The sequence below is a fragment of the Sapajus apella genome, unplaced genomic scaffold (genome assembly GCF_009761245.1).
Source record: "Sapajus apella isolate SASKATOON/1434 unplaced genomic scaffold, GSC_monkey_1.0 scaffold13, whole genome shotgun sequence".
In the NCBI taxonomy this organism is placed as follows: Eukaryota; Metazoa; Chordata; class Mammalia; order Primates; family Cebidae; genus Sapajus; species Sapajus apella.
In genome coordinates, this window is record NW_022436953.1 from 9,182,260 (window position 1) to 9,206,097 (window position 23,838).

Consider the following 23,838-nt stretch of genomic DNA (forward strand, 5'->3'; position numbering starts at 1 on the left):
TTTCAATGACTGAAGAATGCCCTAAGGTATCTTGCGCTAAGGTAAATTATGTCATTAGATTTAATTTTGCCATTACCTAAGACAATGGTAAGAAATGAATACTTCATGCCAATTAAACTATAGTATGGTGTTTTCTAGTCCTTGTACATGTAATAACTTTATATATAATCTACATTGTGATATTTTTCTCCTTCAGAATTAAAATTTATGTTTTTCATTTTCAAAATACAGATACTTTTAAAAGAAAAAAAAATCCACAAAGTTATCTCTTCTTTCCCTTAATTGAAACCTTTTTCTTGTTAGGATCCAAGAAGAAAGGGATAAGCAACTTTTTCAAGTTAAAATATATTTAAAATAATGTTTTAGATATTGAAAGTGAAACATTGTAGAAGTTGAAACTGTTCACTTTAGACTAAAGTAAATGTAATTTGGAAGCATGTGTGATGACCCCAGTTAGCTATCTCTGATATCCATCTTAAAGATATCAGTATCAGTATCTTAAAGGTATCGATCTTAAAGAGTAAACACTTAGAAAACAATATTTTTAGTTTATCAGAATCTTCCACATTTGAGACAGAATTAGATGGTCTCTGTATAGCAGGAACAAGAAGGAAAAGAGTGTCCATATTCCAGTGGTTCCTATGATGAGACAAGAATGAATTTCATCTCTAATTCCTTCAGGATCCTCTTGGAGATGAGTTCGTAATAGAATCTTTACAGGGGCATTTCAGAAGAGAATAGCTGTTCTTCTGGAATAGCCTAGAATGACCTAAGGAGAGCGCTAATCAGGGGCTCAATGATCTCCAAGATATCTGCCAGTCCTGGGACTCTATTAATTTTCTTCCTTATTAGTGTGCTTTTATCAATCTATATTAACTCATCAGATCTTATGGTGGCATACTCTACATATCAAACAAAATAAAGGGAAAGAAAGACAGAAGCTAATGTAAATTGTCTGCTGTGTGCCAGGAACTCTGCTATTATATCTTGTTTTCTTTCCTCTAAATCTGTAATTATCATCTTGTCCTCCATATTTCATAGATGAGGAACCTACTGCTCTGAGGAGTTAAGTAAGTCTGTAAGTGGCAGTGGTGGGACGGAAACCAAGAATGTCTGGCTCCATGTATTCTTTGCCTCAGAACACAATACCCAGAATAATAGTAGTTCAAGGGAGGTAAAATTTAGAGAAGGCAGGAGGAATGCCCCAGAATGGAGGGAGCAGAAGTTCAGTTGGATTGAGGGAAAATTATTACCCAGACAAACTAAAGGTTGGAGGAGGCAATCTAACAAGGGAAGGGTGTTTGCAATACAGGCATGTGGAATGATCTGGGGAAGGAAATAACCTAGTTCATGTGGAACAGAAACTTCACAGGGAACATAAAGTAAGAGAGAATAGAGACCAGAATGTGCTCATTTCATTCATTTTTGTGGGGTTCAGAAATACATCCTTCAAAGTCACTCACGTTTTTTTTCTCAAGGTTGCTATCACTGGAGGAAGTAAAATCTGTGCCCAGCCTGCTAGACCAGTATTGAATACGGTCAGGAAGAAAGGTGTCCTGCAGAGGTAATATTCAGCGAAAACCAAGAACACGGTGTATGCAAATGTGTTAACAAAGGAGGAAAGAAAATTGAACTAAGATGAAAGATCACAGGTGCAGAAACCCAACTAGGGGTTGGACAGCACAAGGTAAACAGTAGAGAGATGGGCAGAGGCTGGCTCATATTTAGTCTTGCAGGTTGTGATAAGGAGTTTTATTCTGCATTGATTTACTTGGAACCAACTAAAGGTTTATAAGCTGGGGGGAAAATGGTCCACTCTGGATGAGTGGTGAGGAAATGTATGAAGTTCACTTTGGTCAACTGGAATAATCCAGTCCTGGGATTTAGGTGTTCTCAATACAGATGACAAAGTAGAGATGGAAAGAAATGTATGGGGTTTCAGGTATATCTTGAAGGCAGATTGGTCAGCATTTGCTGATGAATTACGTATTGGCAGTAAGGTAGAAGAAGACATCAAGGAAGGGTTTCTGGCTTGAGTAATTCAGGATGTCATTTTATTATTTTTATTTTTTAAAAGCATGGGGTTTTGCTTTGTCGCTCAGGCTGGTCTCAAACTCTGAGCCTCAAGCAATTCTCCCACCTCAGGCTCCCAAAGTGCTGGAATTATAGGTGTGAGCTATTGTGCCCAACCTAGCAGTTTGTTTTTTAATATAATATGTTAGGAAGTCTGTGAGTCATTAAGAATCATTAAAATATCCAGTAGATAAATATTTCTCAGACTAAAGCTCCAAGTTTTCATAGCTGATCTTTCTCTTCAATCATAGAGCTACAGCTTGAGTGGGATTGCCACATAACGTGCAAGATGTCCAGTTACATTTCAATTTAAACAATGAATACCTTTTTGTGTATAGGTATGTCCCAATATTGTTTGAGATACACTTTGACTAAGAAAAAAAATGCTAATTTAACTGGCTGTTTCATGATATAATTCTTACTCTATGGAATACAAATTTAACTGGATGTCTTATATTTTTATTTGTTAAATCTGGTAATGCTATATATATAAGTTTCACTATTTTACCATCTTCTATTCCCCTGTCTAACTCTGATTCCAAGTCAGCCCTCTTATCCTTCCTTCTTTTCAGAGGAATAGAAGGCTTCTGTTCTCCTTGGCAAACCTGATTATATTAACTTTGCCGCCTGCTCCAGGACCTTGTCACAATTATATTTTTTCCCTTTGAAAATGTTGGAAGGCATTTTACAATGATGTATGTGTGTGTTTATGTGTGTATGTGTCTTTTGGCCCCTTTTTGCCCTATATTGGTTGGTATGTGTTTTAGATACTTCTTACTTTTGTCTCACTTTCACTGTCAAAAATAATTTTATAATGCGTTATTCTCTACAACATATGAATATATAGGTGTAAAAGTCCAAATGGGAGAATGATCCAATGTTATCATTTAATAATCAAAAGACAACTGTCATATTGGGTAAAACTATTTACCATTCATATAATATACAAAGGATTAAGTTACAAAATTACTAAATAATCTCAACAAGCCAATAAGACAAAAAGCGAAACAAAAACACAGAGAAATCTAATATCAAATGGGGCAATTCACAAAAATGCAAATCCAAATGGACAATAAACATAAAAGATGACTAATTTCACAATAAGAGAAAAGGAAATTATACCAATATAAGATTTCACTCATCATTCGGCAACTATTAGTTTAATAACAAATGTTGGCAAAACTGTAGGAAAATACTACCTCATACTACACTGATAAATGTGTACACCCATTTGGAAATCAATATGTCATAAGCTATTGCATTTGAAATGAGCATACTCTTCATTCTGATAATCACTTTCAGGTATCTGTGTATCCAGCAGAAATAAATCACACATGTGCACAAGGTGGCATGCATAAAGATGCTCACAGCAGCCTAAAATTCTGAAGCAACTTAATATGCATCAATAGGAAAATCGTAAGATAAACAATAGAATATTGGAAAATAGAGCAGTTAAGTAAAATGAGGTAGATTTATATCCTGACATGGATAGACATCCAAGTGAAAGATGTTTCACTCCAAGTGTTCAATAAAAAGAAGAAACATGCAGATTAATATGTAAAGATTATATCCTTTATATAAAATAAGCCAAATCCAAACAACCAGAACAAAATAAACATGTGAAATAAAATTGCGTGTTTTTATAGATCCATATTGAGTGAATGCAATTAAAAATAAAAGGTTTAAGATGGGTGAGAAAAAGAAACTGAAGATAAAGGGATTAATCAAAGGTCTGTAAAAGAGCAACTTTTCACTTGTTTTCCCCTACTGTAATGCAGACAAAAATCAGGCAGCTGGCATCTACCTCCAGCAAAAACAGTTGACACTTTCTCAGTGAAACTGAACAAATTGCTAGGTCTCTAGTGAAACCCTCACTCTTGAATTTGAGTGACCCTGTAGCCTGACAGATGGCTTCCTAGTTCTCTTGCTGATCCCCCTAAAGCAAAGTCTCACATTTGCTTACTTCACGCTGAACTCCAGGTGAGAATTCCAAATGGGAATTAGTTTTAACACAAAAGTCATGGACTTTTATTAATGATAGTTTTTTTAAATAGTTGGTATTACCAGAAATATGAGTAAACCAGCAGAATGAGATAGAATAGCCAAAATTAAGAAATTAAAAATTGACACCGGAGGAAATGGAGATAACTTGGACATCATAAAAGAAATTGGGGAAGAGAATAGTAATGAATAAGCTCAGAAATATTTTTAAAAATTACACCTATAAAACAAAAACAAAATGCTATGCAAAAGAAATAAAAAACAAGAGCATATTTGCAGAAATTTTAATTATAATTAAATTTAAAATTATGTCTAAAATTAAAAAATGAAAACTGTGGAGCAGGCCTACAGAGGAAACAGTCCAGATTGGGAACCAGTGATAGAGTACTCTAGTAAAGTAGTTTACATTAATGGGTACAAGGTTAATTTTTGTTTGTTTGTTTGTTTTGAGAGAGTTCCCTCTTGTTGCCCAAGCTGGAGTGCAATGGTGTGATCTCGGCTCACAGAAACCTCCACCTCCTGGGCTCAGGCGATTCTCCTGCCTCAGCTTCCTGAGTAGCTGGGATTACAGGCACCAGCCACCTTGCCAAGCTAATTTTTTTGTATTTTGACTAGAGATGGGGTTTCACCATGTTGTTCAGGCTGGCCTCAAACTTGTGACCTCAGGTGATCCACCCAGCTCAGCCTCCCAAAGTGCTGGGATTACAGGTGTGAGCCATTGTGCCCAGCCAGGATGAGTAAATTTATTTGATGAAGAACATTGTGGGCATACTAAAATAATAATAATAATATAAAAATAAACACAAAATGTTTTTTTTTTTTAAATGCCAAATTCAGGGAATGAGTGACTCTGGGTAAAGTTCCCTAGTTAGCTGTACCTTAAGAAACTTCCCTGATTATCTTTACCTTAAGGCCTCCAATGACATTCAGTTCCAAGAGTCTGGAAGGGCCTTTAAGTATTCATCAGTAGGGAAATTGCACTGTAAGATTATGAACACAAATGTCAAGGTCCTAAGTTCTGCTGCAGTGTGATGATAAGGGATGTCTTTCTTCAATGTCATTCTTAGAAAACCCAGTCTCTGGGCTCTATGTTGTGAAGGGTTTTATTGTCCTTGGTCAGTGGATCATAAAAGGCTTTCATAATCTGGTGAAAATACACTGACATAATTCATTAGAGCTTTGCAGAATATAGTCATATGAGAGTTCAGTAGCAGAAGATACACAAGGTTCTATTATTATATGCATAGGCTTTTCGGTGACTATTTTATAAGGGGTCAACTTATGTTTCCACTCTAAATGGATCTGATTGTCATCAACAGGCAATACCTTTGACCAAGGCAATCCAGTCAATTCAGTTAGCTCTTCCTAATGCTATTGTATCTGCAATACCTTATTTCACAGTTTTATAACTTGCCCAGTGAAACAAGTACCTCTATCATTGGAGATTTATCCAGGAATGTCCCATACGGAAAACACATTTCTGTATAACCTTTTAGCTATTGTTATAACAACAACCCTCTTGCTTGAGAAAGCTTCTACACAACCATAAAACATGCATTGGAAATGACAATTGAGTAAAACTCTTTTATAAGGGTTCAAATGGCCTATCGGGTAGCAGAAATGTACCTGAAGTTTTGATTGTTTTGCCAGGAATATGGGTTTGATAAACCAAACATTGGTAATAAACCAATATATATATATTAGTGCAGTGACTGTTCTAAGTTGTTCTAATATATATATTTATATATATTTCATAAATATATATATTTCATTTTTTAGATTTTTAAAAATTTTACTATACGTTCTGGGATACAGGTACAGAATGTGCAAGTTTGTTACATAGCTATACATGTGCCATGGTGATTTTCTGCACCAATCAACCCATCATCTAGGTTTTAAGCCCCACATGCATTAGGTATTTGTCCTAATGCTCTCCCTCCCCTTTCCTCCCACCCCTCAGCAGGCCCCAGTATGTGATGTTCCCCACCCTATATCCATGTGTTCTCATTGTTCAGCTCCCATTTATGAGTGAGAACATATGATGTTTGGATTTCTGTTCCTGTGTTCATTTGCTGAGGATGATGGTTTCAAGCTTCATCCATGTTCCTGCAAAGGTCATGAACTCATTCTTTTTATGGCAGCGTAGTATTCCATGGTGTATATGTGCCACATTTTCTTTACTCAGTGTATTATTCATGAACATCTGGGTTGGTTCCAAGTCTTTACTATTTTGAATAGTGCTGCAATAAGCATATGTGTGCATGTGTCTTTATAGTAGAATGATTTATAATTTTTCTATTTGGGTCATTTTGTCTCTTCCATAATGAGTCATGGAGTGCAGAGCTCTTAATGGTGGAACTTCTAAAAACCATAAAGGACCAGGCAGCCATCCAGGCTTTCTATATGTCCAAGCTTAACATTGGATTTATATCCTCTTATGTATTAATTTTTATTTTTTAATTCAGGTGTATAGTACAGTTTATTAAGTGGGTTATCACAGGTAATTTAACCTGGATCACAAAGTTCATTCAAATGGCATATCTTAACAACTTCAGTAATGACTGATTTAGCACAAAAATCTGGGAAGTATTTTTATGGCATTCAGTGAACTCCTGTCCTGCTAAGGTTAGTAGTTTTATAAACCAATTTCCTTATTAGAGTTCTGAGAATTCTTATCCAGTCTTAGCAATATTATCCTAAAGTTATCAGGAACATATATTTAGGAATGCTTAGCAGGGTCCTTTCTATCCTTTCCATGAACTTCCTTGAAGGTACAACACTTTAGAATTTCATTTGCTTGTAAAGAGCTTTCAGAAAATGTACCAGAATTGAGCAATTAATTGTGCACAAGACTTAAAATGGTAATTATTAAAGATATAAGGGACAAGAAAATTTGCTTGTTTCTGTGACCTATAATAATCTAACATAATAGCCATGATTATGATTAATAACATACCAAGACATATAAGAATTTTGGAAATCTCACATAATTTTGGAATATATTTTAATATATTATACAAAAATATAACTCAAAGAAGGTTAAACATTATATTTTATTTTAAAATGTTTTTTATGTAATTTATAATATCAAATAGTCCTATTTGCTATTTCTCTTTTGGATGTTGAAGAAGATCTCTGTAACACCTCAAATTTAGTTTTGGTCAAAAGACTTAAGTTTGAATTTGAAATCTGATTTCAGGAAGTCTGTCAAATATGTCAAGTGCCTAAAACACAGTCAAAATGGAATCACAAGTCACTATAAAATAATAATAAAAATAATAACATTCACTTAGCCAAAATGATAATTAAAAGGTTTTAAAAAGTGAAACCTTTTTTTTTTTTTTTGAGAAAGAGGGAATTCTGTTTTTCACATAATTAAAAGACCTAATAAAGAAAGCATAAGATAAAATCCATCTCTCCTTTTCCCTGTCATTTTTTGGAGGGAAAACTCAAAAGGTGAGTAAAGTTATTTTTACTGTTTCTTATTAATATTACATGAAATTATTATTTAAAAGAGGAAACCTAATTTTACTTTTATATTAGCAAATTATCAATACTAAAATAAATTGTAATAAACCTTAAGAATATATCTATCCAATATCAGTCAGCTTTTGACCACACAAGATTTTCGTAAAGCTTTTAGAATCTCTTAACAATTTTTTTCTTTCTTTTTACAACTTTCTATATTTATTTAGTTATGTATATCTTTATTCCTTCAACTTGAAACAATCTTTAACTTTTAACAACAGAAAATTATTTTTTTCTTACTAAACACAAATTTTCATGCCTTTATGATTCATCTCATAAAAAACATATTTTTTTCTTTATATACTTTGTATGTAGAATTGTTTCCTTTATCTATAGTAATTTTAATTACATAACCACAATTTTAACTCTTAGTAGCCCCAATTTCTAATGAAAACCCAGGAAATAAATAATTTTTGAACTATTTTATATCAATATTTGTAGATAAAAACCATTTCATAATTTTTGTAGAAAGATGTTTTCTCAACCTTCAAACTATAATTAGCTCTTCTATGCCATATAAAAATAAGATGCCAAATTATACAAACTTAAACTTAATATTTCAGTGTTTTAACTTACTTAGAAATGACTCACCCATTCTATTATTATCTATTACTTAATTTAATATAACATGACCATAAGATATTATATTACTGAAAAGAATTTTGATCTTATGACACAGATACCCTCCCTAATGTCTTCCCCTGTTGTCCTGGGTCCCAAGTACTAATGTGGTACCCAAGGAAGTCTACAAAAGATATGGTACATTTGGGTCTTTAATTGACATACAAAGTGTGGAGTTTAGGACACAGAACGGAGCTGTGAAGATAATGCATGGAGGATCTAATTGTTGTCAGCCTGGCTAGAAAGCAAAGGTGAGAAAGAGAGGATGAAATCGTACTGTGCTTTCCTCTGCCATGCAGCTGGTGGTCCAAGTGCTTAGGACATAAACTCAAGCCTCACCATGGTCATTTATGCAGACCCCAGAATCCAGAGGTCCCATAACCAAGAGCAACCTCACAGACAAATCAAGGAAGTATCAAAAATATTACTGAGCAGCAGTTTTATCACCTTAAAACATGTATGAGAGACAGCATAATACTCTCTGACTCACAGACCTGGGCAAAAATGTCTGAATTATATGTAACTGACAATTCTAAAGACATTCCTATTTTATTTTGAGAACAAGTTTAAAACTGGCTTTACTTACCAAATATTATCACATACACATTATTGTATAGAGATATAAACATACAGACATACAGAAGTAAATCTTAACTGATTTCATAGACAATCCTCATTTACATTCAAATAGAATTTCTTTTCCCCATTCAAAGTATTACCCTTTCAATTTACTGTTTTCATTGCCCTAAGCAATTTTTAGCTGGGCAACTCTAAATTTGCATATATAAAGGGATGACTTTTTGGTGAAACGAGATAGAAAATTTATATCTCAAAAGCACAGAGCAGAGATTTTAAGCCAAACAATGTACAATGATTTGCTCAAACCAAGAAAAAAGGTTGTAGGTAAAAGTACAAGTAAGACAAGATGGACAGGAAGAGCACCTTAAGCAAAGCTTAAGTCTTATGATATAAATTTAAACTAATTGTAAAAGTTTCTAGTGACTCAGTTCTTCCTCTCTTGTGGTATACAAAGGCAGACACTCTTAAAATGGTGATTTAGAAAATTAAATTTTTTACAAAAGGATTTCAAAGTAGCCAGCTAAATGCCATAAAGATGTATTTGCAAGACTGATGTCATTAAATGGGTGGTCTTTTTTTAACTAAGGTACTGTTTCTTAGCTAAAATACTAAGTTCAGAGTAGATCCCATTAAGGAATAGGATGAAAAAGCATTCTCTATGTTAGGATTCATCAAGTACAGTTTTGAAAAAGAAGCAAGTCTACATTATCTGAGGGCCTACCTTTTACACACATTGTATCCAGCATAGCTTTCTTTAGCCTTTAGGGAGGGTAGTAATTAAGCCAAAAGTTTAGCATATTTAATTACTCTTGTCACTTGGCTGCTTAAGCTTTTTATTTGCCTTTTATAACAAAAATGATTTTGGCTGGGTGTGGTGGCTCATGCTATAATCCCAGCCATTTGGGAGGCCAATTCAGGAGGTTCACTTGAGGCCAGGAGTTCAAGACCATCCTGGGTAACATAGGAGGCCCAATCTCCAGAAAAAAAAAAGTAATTAAAGTCTTTTAAAAAAATTAATAAAAATATTGCAATATTTATAGAAGCTTCTGCACATTAATAGGCATTCCTTGGTTAGCCTAATTTGGGAGCCCTCATTTTTTAAATGCACTTTTTAAAGTTCAGTGTTGTTCATTTGGAATAGTCCACTGAAATTTTAGATTATTTTTAGTAATATTTTGCCGTTTCTGTAAGAGTTTGTTGCTTCAGGGCCTAATACTTGTACATGTAAAGATAGGCATAGCTGGAAGGTGGAGTACTCACTTCTTTAGAAATTAAGGCTCCCATTGTTTTTTTCTTTTTTTTGAGACAGAGTCTCACACTGTTTCCCATGCTGGAGTGCAATGCTGCTATCTCGGCTCACTGCAACCTACTCCTCCCAGGTGCAAGCGATTCTCCTGCTTCCTGAGTAGCTAGGATTACAGGAACCCACCACCACACCCAGCTAATTTTTTATATTTTTAGTAGAGACGGGGTTTCACTATGTGGGCTAGGCTGGTCTTGAACTCCTGACCTTGTGATCCACCCACCTCGACCTCCCAAAGTGCTGGGACTATATGCGTAAGCCACCACACCTGGCCAAGGTTCTTATTTTTATGCAGAATCTTAGCTTTGACTCTGAGCTCCCCTTGATCAATGTAACCTATGATTTTTCCCTACCTAAGCATGCAAGAAGAAACAAAGTAGATTGAACACAAAAATCCCTGTAAATTTCCTAAAATCAAAATTTACATCCTCTCCATGATTATTCATTTACTGCCAGTTTCCCTTTGAGTCAGTCAGATATCTAAAGCCTCTAGCTGGATCAAATCCAATTAATTATTGGATTTAATCTGATCCTGGACCTGGTCTAGTTTCTGTCGTGACTTCCGAGCACAGTTCACATAAAAAATTTAATGAAACAAACTCAGATAGCACAAACCACAAATCTGTGAAGCTTCACAATCTAAGAGGGAATGTACCCATGATCCCCAGTTGCTGTGAGAGAGCAATGGATGCAATGGGCCCTGGGGGGTTACCTCTTTGGGTCATTCAATGCTCCTAGGGGTTGCTGGAAGCTCAACTTCGTGTTCCAATTCTGATGTCATCTGTTAAAAAAAAAAAAAACTTTAAATTCAATAACAAGGTTTTTAACTGAGCAATTTAACAGAGTTTAATTCATGAATCTAACAGCCCCCTGAGCCAGAATAGACTCAGAGAGACCCCAGCACTGCCACGTGGTTGGAGAGGGTTGATGGACAGAAAAAGAAAGTCATGTACAAAAAGCAAAAGTGAGGTACAGAAATAGCTGATTGCTTACAGCTTGGCATTTGCCTTATTTGAACTTGGTTTGAGCAATTTGCTGCCTTTTATTGGCAGAAACCTGGCGATTGGTACAAGAGTATGTTACCATCTGTTTACCTACCCAGTTACGTTACAATTCACCATGTGCAGAGAAAGCTTTAGGCCAAACGTAAAATATGTAAGGAGGAAGCTTTAGGTTAATTTTAATTTAAAACTGATTGCCAAACCTGAGGTTACCCAAATTTTCTTCTATGTTTTACTAAACGTTTTCTAATTTTGTGTTTTACATTTGGGTCTATGAAACCACGTATGCTGTTTTCTGTAAGAGATTTGAGTAATGCTTGTAGGTTGTTTTGTTTTGTTTTACCATGTAGATATTCAGTTGTCCCAACACTGTTTACTGAAAAGACTATTTTTTCTTCATTGAATTGTCTTTGCTCCTTGTCAGAGATCAGTTGACTATGTTTGTGTGGGTCAACGTCTGGATGCTCTATTCTGACCCATTGATCTGTGTAACTAGTCTCACCAGTACCACACTGTCTTTGTTACTGGAAAGGGGACCCGATGCAGACCCCAGGAGAGAGTTCTTGATCCCAAGCAAGAAAGAATTCAGGGCAAGTCCATAAAGCAAAAGCAAGTTAATTAGGAAAGTAAAGGAATAAAGAATGGCTGCTCCATTGACACAGCAGACCCAAGGGCTGCTGGTTGCCCATTTTTATGGTTATTTTTGATTATATGCTAAACAAGGGGTGAATTATTCACGCCTCTCCTTTGTAAGCCACATAGGGTAACTTCCTGATGTTGCCATGGCATTTGTAAACTGTCATGGCGCAGGTGGGAGTGTAACGATGAGGACAACCAGAGGTCACTCTCGTCTCCATCTTGGTTTTGGTGTATTTTGGCCAGATTCTTTACTGCAACTTACTTTATCAGCAAGGTCTTTATGACCTCTATCTTGTGTCACCCTCCTATGTCATCCTGTGACTTAGAGTGCCTTAACCATCTGGGAATGCAGTCCAGTAGGTTTTAGCCTCATTTTACCCAGCCCCTATTCAAGATGGAGTTGCTCTGGTTCAAATGCCTCTGACATTTTGGTTACTATTGCCTTAAAATAAATCTTGACATCTGGTAGTATGAGCCTAATTATGTTTTTCTTCAGTATTATGTTGACTATTATAGATCTTTTACCTTTCCAGATAAACATAGTAATCAGTTTATTGATACCTACAAAACAGCTAGCTGAGATTTTGATTGGGATTGTGTGAAATCTATAGATCAGGTTGGGAAGAATTAACATTTTAACACTATTGGATCTTCTAATGTATAAAACCAGTATGTCTCTTCACTTATTTAGGTCTTCTGTTTATTTCATTAGAGTTTTATTGTTATTCACATATAGATCCTAAACTTAAAAAAAAAACTTAAATATTTTATTCTATTTTCAGTTTGATTGTAGAGTAAACCAAAAATTGTCTACCCCAAAATATATTTCTATGACATATTTTGAGATGGCTATTCAGAGAGCCTGCAGACAGGAATAGCCCTGCAAAGCTGCCTTTCATGGAGGATATTTGCATGTAGAGAAAAATCTGCATCAGTGAAATAAACAGCCAGGCTTTCTCTGAGACCCTCCCCCGTAGTCTGCATCTAAGAAAGATTAACTCAACCACAATTTATTCTTTCTGAGAGTGGCTACCTGTGCAGCAGCTATGTAACAAGACCACCTTCATAAGCTATGCCTTTCCTTTTCTCTCCCTCTGTTAACACGTCTTGCCATGCTCCAAACTCCTATTCTTTCTGTAACTTCAAGTTGGGACAAAAGCATCAACTATCTGGCTCTTCCTTTGAGTTTTTATGTTCTGGATGACTCCGGTGTACCTATGTGCACATAAATACATTTTGTAGGACCTTTTTCCCATTTATTTGCCTTTGGTCAGTTAATTTTCAGTGTATCTTCAGAAGGCAAAGAGGTAGTTTCCCCTTGACCCTTACAACTGTAATTGTATTGCTTTTTCCAAAATGTCAGAATCCAATTATACATTGCTGATAAAAAGAAGACAATGGACTTGAATATTAACCTTACATTCTGCAACTTTGCAGTACTAGCCTAATAGTTGTGAGAGTTTTGGGTTGTTGATTCTTTGGGATGTTCTACATAAACATGTCATCTGTGAACAAAGACAATTTTATTTCTTCCTTCAAAATTATATACATTTTTTTTCCTTTTTTTCTCTTATTCCACAGACTGGAGGTCCATTATGATAATGAATAGAAGTACTAAGAAAGAATATACATGCCATGTTCCTGATCTTAGGAGAAAAGGATTTAGATTTTTACCACTGAATATAATGTAAACCATAAAATTGGAAGATGGTTCTTTCTTTTCCCCTCCCTCCCTCCCTTCCTTCCTCCCCACTTTCTTTCCTTCCTTTCTTCCCTCCTTCACTCCCTCCCTCCCTCCTCCTTTCCTTCCTTTCTTTCAATTTTTATTTCAGTTTCAGGGGTACATGTACAGGTTTTTTACATAGGTAAATTGTATGTCATAGGCGTTTGATGTGCAGATTATTTTATCATCCATTTAATCAGTATAGTACCCCATAGATAGTTTTTCTGTTCTCAGCTTCCTCCTACCCTCAAACCTCAGGTAGGCCATATTGTCTCTTGTTCCCATTTTGTTTCCATGTATACTCAATATTTAGTTACCACTTATAAGTGAGAACAAGTGGTATTTGGTTTTCTGTTCCTATTAGTTTGTTTAGGATAATGGCCTCCAGCTTCATTCATGTTGCTGCAAAGGACATAATCTCATTCATTTTGTGACTGCATAGTATTCCATTGTGTATATGTACCACATTTTTGTATTCATTCTACTTCTGATGGGCATTTAGATTGATTCCATGTCTTTGCTATTGTGAATGGTGCTGCAAAGAACATATGATTCCATGAGTCTTTATGGTACAACAATTTATGTTTCTTTGGATGTATATCCAATTCAGTTGCAGGTTCTTTGAGAAATCACCAAACAATGGCTGAAATAATTTACATTCATATATTACTAATTTACACTATACAGCAGTGTATAAGCTTTTCTTTTCTCCACAACTTTGCCATTGTTTGACTTTTTAAAAATAGCCACTCTGACTAGTGTGATGGTATCGCATTGTGGTGTTGATTTGCATTGCTCTAATGATTAGTGAAGATGAGCGTTTTTTCATATGCTTATTGGTCATATGTAGATCTTCTTCTGAAAACTATCTGTTCATGTCCTTTGCCCACTTTGTAATGGGGTTGTTTAGTTTTTGCTTGTTAATTTGTTTAAGTGCCTTATAAATTTTGGATATTAGACCTTTGTTGGATATGTAGTTTGCAAAAATTTTCTCCCATTCTGTAGGATGTCTGTTTACTCTGTTGATAGTGGTATTTTGTTGTTGTTGTTGTTGTTGCTGTTTTGTTTTGTTTTCTGTGCAGAAACTCTTTAGTTTAATTTGGCCATTTGTCAGTTTTTAATTTTGTTGCAAATTCTTTTGGTGTCTTTTTTACAAAATCTTTGCCAAGGCCTATGTCCAGAATACTATTCCCTAGGTTATCTTCTAGGGCTTTTATAGTTTTAGGTTTTACATTTAAGTCTACAATCTATCGTGAGTTGATTTTTGTATATCATCTAAGAAAGGGGTCCAATTTTAGTTTTCTGCAAATGGCTAGTCTGTTACCACAGCAGCATTTAGTCGAATTATTTCCCTATTGCTTGTTTTTGTCAGGTTTGTCAAATATCAAATGGTTGCAGGTGTGCAGCATTATTTGTGGGCTCTCCTGTCTGTTCCATTTGTTTATATGTCTGTTTTTGTACTAGTACCATGCTGTTTGGATTACTGTAGCCTTGTGATATAGTTTCAAGTCAGGTAACAGGATGCCTCCAGCTTTGTCATTTTTGTGTCTTGGCTATTTAGACACTTTTTTTGGTTCCATATGATTTTTTAAATTTTTATTTCTAATTCTGTAAAGAATCAGAAATATGACATATAGAAGTTTCCACCAATTGTCCCCTAATAAGGACACCAATTTAACAAATATCCACACACAAAAAAGCACCTGCATAAGGGCCAAGAATCAGGAGAGCACTCGTAGTACCTGGTTTTAACTTCATATTGCTGAAAGAGGCACTGAAGAATTAGGGAAAACAGTTTTGAATCACCAGCATCACCCCTCCTGCATCCCCCAGCAGTGGTTGCATGGTGCGAAGAGCATTTCTGTGCACTTGCAAGAGAAAGAGCAAAAAGCAAAACAAGACCAAACTCAGCTAACACCCAAGGAGGGAGCCTTTAAACCAGCCCTAGTCAGAGCAGAATTGTCCCTCCCAGTGGTCAGAACTTGCGTTCCCACAAGCCTTGGCACCACATGCTACAGTGTTTTGAGGCCACATAAACTTGAAACACAGTCTAGGCCATAAGAATTGTAATGCTTAGGTGACTCCTAGTGCTGACCCGGACCCACAGACAATGGACTTGGGAGGTCACGACCCACTGAGACACCAGCTGAAATAGCCAGGGGGGTGCTGGAATCACCCCTTCTCTAACCCCAGGCTGTACAGCTATAGCTCCAAAGAAGCTCCTTCCTGCTTGAAGAGAGGAAATGAAAGAGTAGGGAGGACTTTTTCTTGTATTTTGGATACCAGCTCAGCCATAGCAGGATAGGTCACTAGTCAGAGTCATGAAGCCCCCCTTTCCAGGCCCTGGCATCCAAAAAACATTTCTAGACTCACACTGGGCCAGAAGAAAGCCCATTTTCCTGAAGGGAAGGACTCAGTCCTGGCAAAATTCAACAACTGCTAACTAAAGAGGCCTTGGGCCTTAAATAAATGGCTGTGATGGTCAGGTATATTAAGGAACTTTTGTTAAGACATTGAGACCTGCTAGTTTCTGGTGAGACTCAGCACATTCCCATCTGTGGTGGCTGCAGTGAAAGATTCCTTCTGCCTGAGAAAAGTAGAGGAAAAAATAAAAGGGTCTTTGTCTTGCACTTGAGGTACCAACTTAGTCACCAGGGGCAGAGCACCATATGAGCTCTTGGGATTCCTGATTCTAGAACTTGGCTCTTGGACAGAATTTCTAGATGCTCCCTGGACCAGGGGAGAGCTCATTGCCTTGAAGGGTGAGGGGCAGGTGGCATTCACCACAAACTGACTTAAGAGGCCTTGAGCTTTAAGAAAACATTGATGGTAGTCTGGCGGTACTCACCATTGATTTGAGGTGGTGGCGGCCACAGGGAGAGGCTCCTCTGCCTTTGGAAAAGGTAGGAAAGAATGGGAAAGTCTGCATCTTACGGTTTGAGTGCCACCTCAGCCTTAGTACAATAGAACACCAGGTAGATATGTAAGGTTTTTTACTCTAATAGGTTTTTTACTCTAATCCCTGGCTCCTGAATGACACCTCTGGATTCACCAGGGGCCTAGGGGAACTTTCCACCCTGAAAGAAAGGACACAGGCCTGGCTAACTTAGCTATCTGCTAATGATCAGGCCCCAGGGCTTTGAGCAAACATAGGTAGCTAGAGCCAGTGAGTGGTTAGAGCAGGCCTGTGCTGAGACTCAGTGCTGTGCTGGCTTTAGATCAGACCCAGCACAGTTCTAGGGCTCATAGCCACAGGAGTGCGTGTGTCACTCCACCCCTGGTTCACGTGGCTTGGAACAGAGAGAGAGAGACTTCATTTGTTTTAGAGAATGTAAGGGAAGTGAACAAGAGTCTCTGCCTAGTAACCCAGAGAATTCTTCCCAATTTTTGCTAAGAAAGTCAAGGTGGTACCTGTACAAGTCTGCAAGAACACAGTGTTACTGGGATTGGGATTCTCCCTAAAGCAGATACAACTTAGATGACAACACCCAAGTTCTTTCAAATATCTGGAAAGCCTTCCCAACAAGGAAGGGTACAAACAAGCCCTGACTGCAAAGACTACAATAAATACCTAACCCTTCAATGCCCAGACACAGATAAACATTCACAAATATCAAGATGATCCAGGAAAACCTGACCTCACCAAATGAACTAAATAAGGCATCAGGAATCAATCCTGGAGAAACAGAAATTTATGACCTTTTAGACAGAATTCAAAATAGCTATTTTGAAAAAACTCAAAAATATTCAAGATATCAGAGAGAAACAATTGAGAACTCTGTCAGATAAATTTAATAAAGACATTGAAATAATTAAAAAGAAATGAGCACAAATTCTAGAGCTGAAAATTGCAGTTGGCATACTGAACAATGCCTCAGAGTCTTTTAAGAGTGGAAGAAAGAATTAGTGTGCTTGCAGACAGGCTATTGGCAACCAGTTGTCCCTGGGGCTGCTCTGTCTATGGAGCAGCCATTTTTTTATTCCTGTACTTTCTTAAAAAACTTTCTTTCACTTTGCACTGTGGACTCACCCTGAATTCTTTCTTGCATAAGATCCAAGAACCCTGTCTTGGGGTCTGGATCCAGACTCCTTTCCTGTAACATTAGCATATCAGTTATTCTCATTTTACAAAAGTTTTTAGTGTTTTCCATAGAGTTTGCAAAGTACTAAATAATATTAAACTAATCTTGGTCTACTCTCAAATAACTCTATATACTTCATATATTGTTCACACACTGTATAACAGAATATTCCTGGTAGCTCCCTCCCATACCTTGTGAAGTTGTTGTCATTCATTTTACTTACCCATATGCTAAAATCACCCATCACATCGTTATCTTTATTACTTTAAACAGATTTATCTTTTAAGTCACTTCTGAATTCAAAAAAAAATATGTTTTCATTTATTTCTTCTCTAACCCTCTTTGATTCTTTATGTAAATCAAAGTTTTCAGACTACATAATTTCCATTTCATTTCATTTCCTTTTTTACCTTTCTTGTAGGGCAGAACTGCTGGTGATGAATTCCCTCGTTTTTTGTTTTTCTGAGACAGTATTTAATTCTCTTTAATTTGTAGGGCAATCAAACAGGATATAGAATCCTAGGTTGGTGGTTTTTCTTTGAACTCTTTCAATATTTTAGTCCACTCTCTCCTTGCTTGCATGGTTTGGGACAAGAAGTCTCCTGTAATTCTCATCTTTTTTCCTTTCTATGTAAAGTATTTTACTTTCTCTGGCTTCTTTCAAGGTTTTTCTCTTCATCTTCAGTTTGAATATGATATAACTGGTTGTAGTGTTTTTGGCACTTTTCCTGAAGCTGGTGTTCTCTAAGCTTTCTGGATCTGTGGTTTGGTATATGTCATTCGTTTTGAGAAATTCTGATCAGCTATCACTTGAAATATTTCTCCTGCTCTGTTCTCTCTTCTTCGCTGATATTCTAATTCCACATGTCACATTAAACAAAGTATCCTATATTTCTGAGATAATGCTTTTTTATTATTATTTTTGTGTTTTTTATTTTATTTTGGGAAATTTCTATTGGCCTATCTTCATGCTCACTGTTTTCTTGGTGTTCAACCTAGTGATAAGTATATCATAAACTTTTTTGATATACTTCTTTGTCTTCATTGTCATTGTAGTGTTTTTTTCCCAGCATTTTCTACTGATATTCTCTTAGAGTTTCAGTGTCTTTGTATAGTTTGCCCATATTTTTTTGCTTTTACCTATTTCTTCCATTAGATCTTTTAACACAATTACTTTACATACTATGTTCTATGTCATATATGAGCATGTTTCTGATAATTATTTTGTTTTGTCTTGTTTGTCTTTTGGTGTGACTTGTAATTATCTGGTTAAAGCTGGACATGATATGCCATGTAATAAAAAGTTAGATATTTTTCTAGGCCTTCATCGTGTGATCTTATGTTAATCTGGGTAAGAGCTGTGCTGTGTTTTATGTTTACTGTAGCTGTGGGTGCCAAAGGCTTCACATCTCTCTTATATCCTTATTTTTGCCTCCTGTGTTATTTTGAGATTTCCGAAAGACTCATTTTCAGACAGAATTTGCATCTTGCAGCTCTTTCAGCTACTAATGTTGTAGTGGAGCCCTGTTGGTATGATGGCACAGTGTGAGAAAGAAGGGATATTCTGTAATCATATAATTAAATCTCAGTTTTATCAGTGCACCTGTGTCCCAAGGCTGTGTGACCTATGCGTGGATCTCTAAGCCTACTTCTTCCCTCTTAGATGACACAGAAAGGTCAGAGGGGGCCAGGGTTGGAGAGATGCCCTACCCCCAGATAAGGTAAGTCTAGGGAAATCATCTCCCCTGAAGAGTAACGCCTTTGCTCTGGAAAATACTCGGTGTATTTTTCACAATGGTTACTCTTCCCTCCCCTTGACAAAGCCAGGGGAGAATCTTTCTTAGCGTTTCACAGTAAGAATCTGATATCGTTCCTGAAGATAAAACCCACAAAAACATAGAGTCCTCCTAGCAGCACAGCATCACTCCACCCAGGATTTCTCACTTTCAACCTAGTCTACATTCAGCTCCAGCAGTTAATTCACATTAGAAGTTATGGCTACAGTGGCTTTTTCTTCAGGGAAGCGGATCTTGGCTGTGACTCGCTGAATTTGCCTGTTCTTCCAGATTTGGGGCAATCTCAGTTCTCTAATGTGTCCAAGAAAAATTGTTGAGTTTTTGTTTACTTTTTCTTGTGGTATGATCAGGAGTGATGACTTCCATAGTTTACTTGTTGAAGCTGAAACTAGAAGTCTTAGGTTTTCATTTTTATAATTACATTTCTATTTTTGTGATTTCTGGGTACGTTTTAAATGGATGGAATATAATATCCTCCAGAATATTTAAGATTCAAAACAAATTATAGGAAGTTCTTAAAATAAGCAGAATGTGTCTTGCCTCGTTGGGTATTAGTTCTTTCATTTGTGGAGTAAGTCGCCATTCTTTCAAGTTGTAGGTCCTCTTCAAATGTTTGGTTATATTTTCCATTTAGTATCCTTGGTCTACTTCATGTGGATGCCATTTCTGACTACAGAAGACCTTTTCTGAAATCTTTGAGAGTTTGACTGCATATGCTACTGAAGAGGTTATACTCTATGGTTTGCATTTGGGGTAAAGAACCTGTTTCTCTTGGAGGAGCCAACTGCTTGATACGTTGCCCTGATTCTCCTTCCAAATGATAAAAACCTTCATCAGCAAATACCCGTATAAGTGGAGGTTCCACCAGCCTGATGCTCTAAAAGACTCTTCAGTTAAGCATCCTGATTATTTTTCAGAGGCCTTTTATTTTCCCTAATTTGTCATATCTGAGACTAAACAACCTCTGAAATTATGCCTCTCTTTTAGTTATCTTTCTTCAATGTGTTTTGGTCAGTGGTTTCCTTCTTTCATTCAATTCATCAATGTTCTATCTTTTAGAAAGCCTTCAACATTTTTGATCTGCTGATTATTCACTCTTATTTTTCTGCTTTTATAAGTTGCAAATCACTTTTATTGCAATTTGGGATTCATCAAGGTCATTCTTCTAGAACCAGTTTCTCACATGATAAACCCATGTTTGTTAGAATGATTTTTCTGATTATACTTCTAACTTCAACAGATTAAAAACAGTCATCCTATCACTATCCTTATCAAGAATGTCAGTCTTACACTTACAGATCTGCTTTATGTTAATACATATATGAATAAATGAAGTATATATAATAGCCATGCTTCATCCTGTTTTGGAGTTACAGTTATTTCGGACTTATATCTACATAACTAAAGGCAATATCCTTTCCTTGGTTGGGCGCTAAATGAATTGGGGGAAAAAAGAAAAGAGAAAGAAAGAGGTTTCTATTCTTCACCACCACTGCACAGAAAGGAAGCTTCCCATCTGTCCTCTGGCTTCTCCATCCTTCTGTCACATCATACTGTTTTTATGACCCTAGACTCATTGGTTATGCCCTACACAAATACAGCATAACAGTTCCTTCTGTTCCTTTGCTGCCTTCCCTTATATGGTACTTCATTTTTCTTCCTCTATGTATAGGGTACCTATTTTCAATCTAAATAGGCCGGCTGCTCATCTAACCCCACTTAATCACTGAGACAATATAGAGAAAGCAAAGCATATGCACTGCATCATATATGATATTTTGTTTAATATGTTTCCATCTTAGGTTCTATTTAGTGATCTGATGTAGTGACCCTCACTACCACACTCTATGGTCTGTAAACTTTACACAAACCCAGTGATTTTTTCCCTTCTTTTAGGTATCTATTAATGGATGGTATAAGGAAATATACTGGTATTCTCCCTTTTAAGTAAAACCTTTCTGAAATGAACTATGAGTATTTTTTTATTTAGTTTTTATTTCATAATCATAAACTTAACTCTACAATTCCACTAGGCATGGAAAGGAGTAAGGAAATGGAAAGGGAGTTCAGTCAGAGCACAAAGGTTATAGGATACAGTGAGCAAATGGGGTGAAGAGGTGCTCTCCTGAGTTACAGAAGGAATGGACTGGTGGTTAAGATAAAACACAAGTCCAATTTATTAGAGTTGCCCAAAGTCAGCAGTGATGATCTACCTGCTAGTCTCACCATTCCTGGACCCAAAGTGCTCCATGGCTTTCATGATATTCATGTCCTCCTTCACTTTGCCAGAGACTACATGCTTGCCATCTAACCACTCAGTCTTGGCAGTGCAGATGAAACACTGGAAACTGTTTGTGTTGGGTCCAGCATTTGTCATGAACGAGATGCCAGGACCTGTATGTTTCAGCATTAACTTCTCATTATCAGATTTCTCCCCATAGATGGACTTGCCACCACTGTCATTATGACATGTGAAGTCATCACCCTCACACATAAACCACTGAATAATCCTGGGAAAGCAGAAACCATTATAACCAAATCCTTTCTCTCCAGTGCTCAGAGCATGAAAATTTCTGCTGTCTTTGAAACTTTGTCTGCAAACAGCTTGAAGAAAACTTGGCCCAAGAGCTCACCAGCAATAGCCATGTTGAAGAATAGAGTGGTTTTTTGGCTGTGACTGGTGGCAGGGGTTGTGAGGTTGGCTGTGGCTGGTGGCAGGGGGCTCCAGGCAGTGTCAGCATCTGCAAAGCTGACCGTTTTCTTTTCTTTCTTTTTTTTTTGAATAATCTAAATTATTTGACTACTTTTCTTTCTGCTTGCTGGTCTTAATAAATTCAAGCAATCTCTGCTCAAGCCATTCAGTATCTTGACAGAGTCCAAGTCATATTTGAATGAATTTTACCCAAGAACAGAAATTTAGCCTATGATTAAAACACTTGCTTTAAGAAATTAAATTTCTGAAGGCATTTAAAATAAAATGGAGTGATCAGAAACTTGAAATCATTACTATTATTATTCCTGATATTATTATTATTTTTATTTACATGAAACTTACATTAACCTTAAAAAATAGAAGACTTGAGGACAGAGTCTCAGTCTCACTGCTGCTGCCACCACCGCCCAGAGACTGCTGAGCCCCTGCCCGTCCACGGCCACCACCCACCCTGGACACAGAACATCAAATCATGGATAAAAATGAGCTGGCTCAGAGGGCCAAACTGACCCAGCAGGCTGAGAGATATGATGACATGGCAGCCTGCATGAAGTCTATAACTGAGCAAGGAGCTGAATTATCCAATGAGGAGAGGAATCTTCTCTCAGTTGCTTATAAAAATGTTTTAGTAGCCCACTGGTCATCTTGAAGGGTCGTCTCAAGTATTGAACAAAAAATGGAAGGTGCTGAGAAATAAAACAGCAGATGGCTAGAGAATATAGAGAGAAATTGAGACAGAGTTAAGAGATATCTGCAATGATGTACTGTCTCTTTTGGAAAAAGTTCTTGATCCCCAGTGCTTCACAAGCAAAGAGCAAAGTCTTCTATTTGAAAATGAAAAGAGGTTACTACAGTTACTTGGCTGAGGTTGCCGCTGGTGATGACAAGAAAGGGATTGTGGATCAGTCACAACAAGCATACCAAGAAGCTTTTGAAATCAGCAAAAAGGAAATGCAACCAACACATGATGGGGTGTGGTTCTTAACTTCTCTGTGTTCTATTTTGAGGTTCTGAACTCCCTAGAGAAAGACTGCTCTCTTGCAAAGACAACTTTTGATGAAGCCATCACTGAACTTGACACAATAAGTGAAGAGTCATACAAAGACAGCATGCTAATAATGCAATTACTGAGAGACGACCTGACATTGCGGACATCGGATTCCCAAGGAGATGAAGCTGAAGCAGGAGAAGGAGGGGAAAATTAGCTTGCCTTCCAACTTTTTTCTGCCTCATTCTGAAATTTACACAGTAGACCATTTATCACCCACGCTGTCCCACAAATAGTTTTTTGTTTACAATTTATGACAGATTTGTGTGACTCCTATTTGTATTTCTACATTTCCCATGTGGTTTTTATGTTTAATATTAGGAGAGTAGAGCCAGTTAACATTTAGGGAGTTATCTGTTTTTATCTTGATGTGGCCAATGTGGGGATGTGGAATTTTGATACATGTTAGAAATGTTTGGCACAGTACTTTTGGTACACTGTGGCTTCACAAGGGCCAGTGTTAAAACTGCTTCCATGTCTAAGCAAAGAAAACTGCCTACATATTTGTTTGTCCTGGTGGGGAATAAAAGGGATCATGGGTTTCAGTCACAGGTGTAGAATTGTGGGTACCTTAAGGTTTGGAGCACTTTCAAGGCTGTGGTAGAAACAGATATCCCATGGATACCACAGGTTAAACCATGTGTATCTGTGAAATAATCAATCTTAATGTGTGCACCTCTGACTACAGCTGCAGAAGTGCTCCTTTAGACAATGTTGTGACCCATTTTACT

At 36.7% G+C, this 23,838-nt stretch overlaps 1 pseudogene; it reads left to right on the top strand.

Moving 5' to 3' along the window:
* Positions 1-22,445: 22,445 nt before the first annotated feature.
* Positions 22,446-23,376, top strand: LOC116553686 (annotated as a pseudogene).
* Positions 23,377-23,838: the final 462 nt, after the last annotated feature.